We start from the raw sequence: 7,463 nt of genomic DNA, 5'->3' as shown, positions 1-7,463 counted from the left end.
GTGTTTGGTCTCAGTTTTCGCATCTGTAAACTGGGAAGAAGACCTACGTCTAGGTGTGACTGTAGAGAAACGGAAGGTGTTGGTGCACAGTCGGCCGGTGCTCCCAGGGTCCTGTTTCCCCCAGGATTGGACCGCGGTGGGGGGACCGCCTCCCTGGCGGTCCGTGAGACCGTGAGACACAGAGACCCGGGCCTGCGCCCCAGGCCGGCAGGCTAGCGAGCGTTCGGAGGCGCGTAAGGGCGGGGCCCACGAGGGCCAGGGGAACGCCCTTTCGATCTGGGCCAACCAGCGCTCGTCTCTGAACCGCCAATGAGGAAGCTCCTTACAACCCAGGCCGGATCGGGAGCGAGGCTGTGGCGAGTGCGGCGCTGACAGAGACGCGCGCGCGCGACTCAGCTCGGACCCCGGACCGCCGCCGCCATCACCGCCGCCTGTCCAGTTGCTCCTCAGCCGCTTCTCCTCGCCATGGAGGCGAGGCCGCCACCGCCGCCGCGGGGTTCCAAGCCGCGGGCCGGGCGGTGGCCCTGAGGGCGTGTGGCGGGCCGAGACGCCGTCGCGGCACCGAGGCGGAGCCGCAGTCCTCGACCCCAGCGGTCCCGCCCAACGCTGGACTCGGTGAGTGTTCACGGCCGCCGCCACCCCGACGGGTTCCGGAGGTGGGGCGGCGGTTCCCGGGCGCGGGTGGGAGGGGTGCCCAAATCCCTCTTTTCCGGGCAGGATCCATCCGGCTTCTCCAGGGATTCCACATCCTTGCGCTGTCCGTGGGGCTGGGGCGGGGGAGGGGGAGAGTCCCCGGAAACGCGCCCGCCCAGGGGCCGACCCCTCTCCACAGCCCTGGAACTTTGCGTGCATCCTCCTGGGGCCGGGTCGCTGCCATAGTTCATTCTGAAAGAAGAAATTTGGACAGTGAGATCAGAATTTGCTCAGGTCCATTTAATGGGAAGAAAGAGGAGAACTCCTGGCATGAGAAAATTTGCTCTTGCAGTGACCAACTTTTCTTTCCCCAGCCCCTCTCTTTTCTGTCCACTCCCTGCAGTTCAGGCTGCTAAAGAAGGAAGACGGGCTCAGAGCTGCCGAGAATTCAAAATGAGCCAACTGGGAATGCATGCCCCCTCCTTTTTACTTTCGTGAATAACACAAAGAATATCGTTTCTTGAGAAATTAGTTCCTAATTGTATTTCCTGAAGATAAAAATAATAATGGCAGAGCTGAGCCCAGTGTTGAGCTTGCTTTCTTTTTTTTTTTTTTTTTTTTTGAGGTCAGTGAATGATGTTTGTAAGACAGGAAAAGAAGAATATTCAAAACCTCTCTAGGAGGGTGAATGCCTTTAGAAGCCCTTGCTCAGGGATCCCTGCTCTAGAACCAGTCACATCTCCAGAAAGATCTCTTGCCACCTGCTTGCTGTTAGGCAGCTCCAGAAGGAGAAGGTGGTAGGCAAGGAGAGGACTGGTGGTGAAAGATGGATGAACATTGTGTCCTCCTGTTTGTGACCCCATGGACTCTAGCCTGCCAGACTCCTTTGTCCGTGGAATTCTCCAGGCAGTAATATTGGAGTGGGAGCCATTCCCTTCTCCAGGGGATCTTCCCAACCCAGGGAGCGAACCCAGGTCTCTTGCTTTGCAGGCAGATTTTTTACTGTCTGAGCCACTAGGGAAGCCCCTTGCTTGGCCATTCCTTTACAAAACACAGATCTGATGCTATCACTTGTTTACTTAAAACTCCCTTGCTTTTCTTTTGCCATAGGATGAATGAAGCCCAAAATGCCTTAACAAGTCATACAAGACCCTTGACAGCCTTGCTTCAATTTACTCTTTTATTTTTAGATTAATCCTTCAATCCTCCTTCCCTTCATCCCCTTCTCTGGTCATTCAGAATTGCTTGCCTGCCTTTTTTCACATTTGGATACTTTTGCTTGCTCTTTCTTCCTCACCTTTCCCTGTTGAGCTCCACCTCTTTCTTTAAAGCTGTTTTCAGTTGAGAGGCTTGATGAGGGTAGGAGCTGTGTCTTGTTCAGCTCCCATGTTGAAAGCTGCTTCCTCCCAATTGTCTTATAGGTCCTGTCCCATCTCTTCCCCTGATGTTTACTTCCAGGTACCCACTTCCTGAGAGAATCTTTCTTGAGTGTTTCCTGCTTGGCATGCAGCCAGGCAGATAGAATGTTGAAGCCAGGACTTTTAGTACCTTGATTCCCCATCTACCCATGTCTGTCCCATCCAGCCCCATAAATAATTAGCAGGTAGGAACTGACAGGTCTCATATCCCACTGACCTTCAGTCTGCTCCACTGTCTTTGAAAGGCCAAAAGCCCTATGGTCTCTTTTTCACCTCTGCCTATCTGAAGTGCCCTGGCTAACATATACTCTGAGGCAGAGTGCAATCTAGGAGGCTGTTCACTGGGTACTTTTTAGACGCTGATTTACCATCTAAGTGAAATCCAGAACCAGAAAAGCCACTTCTCTGACTGTACTACATTCATGGCGTTCTATTTGCCAGACAAAGTGCTTAGGATACAGAATAAAAGTGAGGAAGTCACATTTTTACCTTTGAGGGGCTCACAGCTTAAAGCAGGACAGGTGGATACAAATACTTGTCACAGATATTGTAAGGGTGTGATAATACCTTTTATTTGCCTTGTGTTAGGCTAGGTAATAAATGCTTTCCATGAATTATCTTACTTAATCCTTTCTACCCTTGAATAGTGGCTAATTCCTACTAGACAAGGGTGGAAACTGAGCCCATACAGTATGCTGATGAGAATAATCAGGATCTGAATCTTGGCAGTCTAGTTCCAGAGTATCTACCTGGCTGTATAGACAGCATTCCTTCTCTGGGTGGCCTGAGAAAACTTGACTGGGAGGAGGCCTTGGGTCATGAAGGATGGATAGGAGTTTATGTATGGTGGAAAAGATACCGGAAAGAGGGAACAGCACAGGCAGGCTTGAAGGTGGAAGGAATCCATTGCCCTTGGGGAACAAGGAGAGGTTAAATGTATTTGGACTGGGTAGAAACAAGGGTGGGAGATGAGATTAGGTCAGCTTGAAGGGCTGTGAGTGCTGTGTTTAAGTTTGGGTGTGCATGCTCAGCCGTGTCCAAGTCTTTGCAACCTCATGGACTGTAGCCCACCAGGCTTCTCTGTTTATGGAATTTTCCAGGCAAGAATATTGGAGTGGGATATCATTTCGTACTCCAAGGGCTCTTCCTGACCCAGGGATTGAACCCATATCTGCTGCATCTCCTGCATTGGTAGGCAGGTTCTTTACCACTGAGCCACCTGGGAAGCCCCAGAATTTGGGCAGTAGAGACTTTAAAGGAGGATTTTAGAGGCGGTCCGGGACTTGGGCAGACCAGGCTTTGGAAAAGTCACTCGGGGGCAATGTGGGGCCGGGTGCTCATGCCCTTCTAATTTAAGAGGCAATGGCCAGGACGCACAGAGGCAGAATCATGGCCTCTTAAACCCAGAGTGAGGTCCAAAGAGAATACTGCAGAGTTTTGAGAAAAAGATAATACTTAGGAGAAAAATTACAGCCGTTTGAAAGTATGTAGTAGAGAAATATCTTATTTCTACCTGACCTCCCCAGAGATGGTTGAAGTTTAGAGTGCATGCTAAGTTGCTTCAGTCATGCCTGACTCTGCGACCCTGTGGACTAGCCCGCCAGACTCCTCTGTCCATGGGATTCTCCAGGCAAAAATGCTGGAGTGGGTTGCTATGTCCCTCCTCCGGGGGATCTTCCCATCAAACCTGCGTTTCCTCCCTTGCAGGTAGATTCTTAACCTCTGAGCCACCAGGGAAGCCCATTGTGCTTATTTATTCTCTCAAGATGTGAATGGAACTCAAATGAATCTTTATCAGGGTATATATCAGGATAACCTGGGATGCTTCTCCACATGCTTTCCTTCACCTGACCTTCTCCCCCTGTTTGATTTTATCCCGTTTCTTTCAATTTGCAGAGGGAGACATTGAGTCTTAGAAGGATAGAGTACTTGTGCAAGATGGTGGGTGGTGGTGGTTTTTTTAAGCAGCCCTGTTATTTGTATTCGCCCAGCATATTTCATTGGAAGTTCTGAGTTGATTTGTAAACGTTGTTGCATTGTTTTTCTCCACCTTCATGTGGAAAAAATGAGGTCCAGTGAAACTTAAGTTTTAAGCAAGAATTTGGCCAAATGTAGAGCCTTGTCTTTTTACTTCTTAACAAATGTCAAATCTGAAGAAATTTTTTTAGTGACTGAGTACAACAAAAGTAGCAATACTGTAACACTAACAATATAATTGAGCAACAAACCCATAAATAACAACATTAAAATTTATTTTAATATATTCTCTATAGAAAAGAAAATCCATCAAATATGAAATTGTATGTACTTTAAATTCACATCTATTTGTGTCATTGTATAGACATGCTGTGCATGCATGCTAAATCGCTTCAGTCGTATCCAACTCTGTGCAACCCTATGGACAGCAGCCCAACAGACTCCTCCATCCACAGGATTCTCTAGGCAGGAATACTGGAATGGGTTGCCATTTCCTTTGATTTTTTTTTTTTTTAATAGTTATTACCTTTTATCTGTACTTGGTAGGTAAAGTACATGCAGAATATGATTTTTGTATTTTTTTGTAATTTATTGATTTTTATTTTCGACTATTCTAGGTCTTCATTGCTGAGTGTGGTCCTTCTCTAGTTGCAGAGAGTGGGGGCTGCTCTCTAGTTACAGTGTGCAAGCTTCTCGTAGTGGTTTTTGTTTGTTTGTTTGTTTTTTACTTCTTGTTGCAGAGCATGGCTGTAGGACACGAGAGCTCAGTAGTTGCAATGGATTCTTAACCACTGGACCACAAGGGAAGCCCTGATTTTTGTGTTTCTGAATAACATCAAACATTTTATTTTTACTCATTTCATTTATTATTTTAAATCACAAAATAACAGTCTATGCATTGATAACTGTAGTTTGTACAATCGTTTTTTATTTTCCTTTTTTCTCTCCTTTTTACTATTATAAATGGTACTTTTGAGCACCCCTGAAACACTTCTTTTGGATTATTTTCTTGGATTCTTTCCCTAAAATGGGATCACTGTATCAGAATATGATTTCATTGCCGGATTGGTGTGTAGAAAGGTTGAACTAGTTTACAACACCATTAACAATTTATTTGGCTCTATATCCTGACAATATAACCAGTACTATTAAATATAACCTAAAAATCAATTTTGTTAATTTTTAAAAAATGTAATAGTACTTTGAATTAGGTTAAATGTACGTTTCTTCAGGAAAACTTTAGAAAACTAAATGAGCTACTAAATGAGCTTTAGTAGCTCATTAAGGAAGCTATGACACACCTAGACAGTATATTAAAGAGCAGAGACATCACTTTACTGACAAAGGTCTGTATAGTCAAAGCTGTGGTTTTTCCAGTAGTCATATGGTTGGGAGAGTTGGACCATAAAGAAGGCTGAGCACTGAAGAATTGATGCTTTTGAATTGTGGTGTTAGAGAAGATTCCTGAGAGTCCCTTGGACAGCAGGGAGATCAACCAGTCAATCCTAAAGGAAATCAGTCCTGAATATTCATTGGAAGGACTGATGCTGAAGCTGAGGTGGCAGTCCTTTGGCCACCTGATGCGAAGAGCTGACTCACTGGAGAAGATCCTGATGCTGGGAAAGATTGAGGGCAGGAAGAGAAGGGGGTGACAGAGGATGAGATGAATGGGTGGCATTATAGACTGAGTGGACATGAGTTTGAGGAAACTCCAGGAGATAGTGAAGGACAGGGAAGCCTGGTGTGCTGCAGTCCATGGGGTTACAGAATTGGATACAACTGAGTGACTCAACAACAACAACAACAACATGGATGTGATGTCTATCCTTATGGACTAATTTAGTAGGCAGACATTAATTACCTTATGGTAATTACAGATACGATCAGAGGGGAAGAATAGGATGTCTTGGGAGTGCCAGAGAAGTTCAACAGGTAAACAACACTTGCAGATTAAACAACACAAAATCCCTGAGCTAGGAAGGGTGTTGATACCTTAGGTACCTAACTTGAGAGTTCACGTGAACCATCTTAGGGGTCTTGTTCAAATACCAAGTCTTGATTCAGCAGGTCTGAAGTGGGACTTGGGCTTCTCTGGTGGCTCAGTGATAAAGAATCTGCCTGCCAGTGCAGGAGACGTGGGTTCCATCCCTGGGTGGGGAGATCCTCTGGAAAAGGAAATGGCAACCCTCTCCACTATCCTTGTTTGGGAAATCCCATGGACAGAGGAGCCAGGCAGCTACAGTTGATGGCCTTGCAAAGTTGGAAATTCTTAGCAGCTAAACAACAGGGTGGGACTTGGGATTCTGCATTTCTAAGCGGCTCCCTGGTGAGGAAGATGCTGTTTTTGGGTGGACCATGCTTGAGTAGCTAGGCCTAATTGAGAGCTTGGTTAGTATCAAAAGCTGAATGACCATGGTGAGTAGTAGGGGGTAATTCTCTATCCTGGCTGCACTTTGAGTTTACCTGGGGAACTTAAACAATCAGGGATGTTTAATAGCCCACCCCCAGGCATTTTTATTACATAATAGTTCTGATTAAGGGACTGAGAGTATATATACATATATATTTTTTTAATTCCCTGGGTGATTCTAATATGCAGCCAGAGTTGAGAACCACTGGGCTAGAGAGAGGCAAGGACCGGAGTTCAAGGCCCTGTATGCCATGCAAGTATTTTGGACTTGATCCTTAAGGCAGAGCTAAGCCTTTAAGAGATTTCAAAGAGGAGTAAACTGATCTGATTTGCAGTTGTGAAAAGTTCACTGTGGCTGCAGTCCAGAGCAGTAGTTTTCAGAGTGAGGTAGATAAGATGCTGGGATGCTGAAATTTTAATTATTTTTATCTCAAAATTGATAAAATATTACATTAGAGACTGTCACTGGTATCTCCTTTTGTCTATAGGTCAAACAATGTTAACATGTTAACTGCAGAACCTTAGATGTCCAGAAGAGAGGGCAGTTCTGCAGTAAGCGAGCAGAGCTGTATACATACATTAATAACAGTTTATATTATCAAGTTTTATTAGACTGACTTTCACAAAACGAACAAGTGGCTTAAAATGATACCTGCAAAGAAACCGGTGATTGAAGAAAATAATGCAAGCACAAGGAAACAAACAAAATGGCACAGTTGACCTTTGTCTAGCTCCTATTGTGAAGTCTTAGTGAGCTAATCAGCTTGCATTACATTGGAAAGTATAAAGAACCCTATGGACTTACATCCTCTGTTATTTAGGAATCTTCCTTTAAGATTGTGTAGAACCTGAGGTGTAAAATAATAAAATACGAGGCCATGGCTAGTACCAGGCCCTTTGAAAACTAAGCATCTGGAGCATAAAGCTCTGCATTTTTTTTCTCCTAATGATTTTTTTTTTTTTTTTAATTTACTTTTTGGCTGTGTTGGTTGTTTGTTGCTGTGCTGGGGTTAGTTGGCCAGGCG

General features: G+C 45.3%; 1 protein-coding gene across 8 annotated transcripts in view; it reads left to right on the top strand.

The window, feature by feature from the left end:
- The window catches only part of PTPRA (protein tyrosine phosphatase, receptor type A), a 166,195-nt gene continuing 159,066 nt past the window's right edge, over positions 335-7,463 (top strand). For 6 of the 8 annotated variants that reach the window (XM_018057430.1, XM_018057428.1, XM_018057432.1 and 3 more), the window contains exon 1: positions 338-615. The gene's annotated coding sequence lies outside the window, so the exon portion shown is untranslated. Of the gene's footprint in view, positions 616-7,463 lie in introns of all 8 variants that reach the window. The other 2 variants (XM_018057434.1, XM_018057433.1) reach the window with 1 other exon arrangement.

The sequence above is a fragment of the Capra hircus genome, chromosome 13, assembly GCF_001704415.2.
Source record: "Capra hircus breed San Clemente chromosome 13, ASM170441v1, whole genome shotgun sequence".
In the NCBI taxonomy this organism is placed as follows: domain Eukaryota; kingdom Metazoa; phylum Chordata; class Mammalia; order Artiodactyla; family Bovidae; genus Capra; species Capra hircus.
Note: the sequence above shows the minus strand (reverse complement) of the source record. Positions and strands in the feature narration are given on the sequence as shown.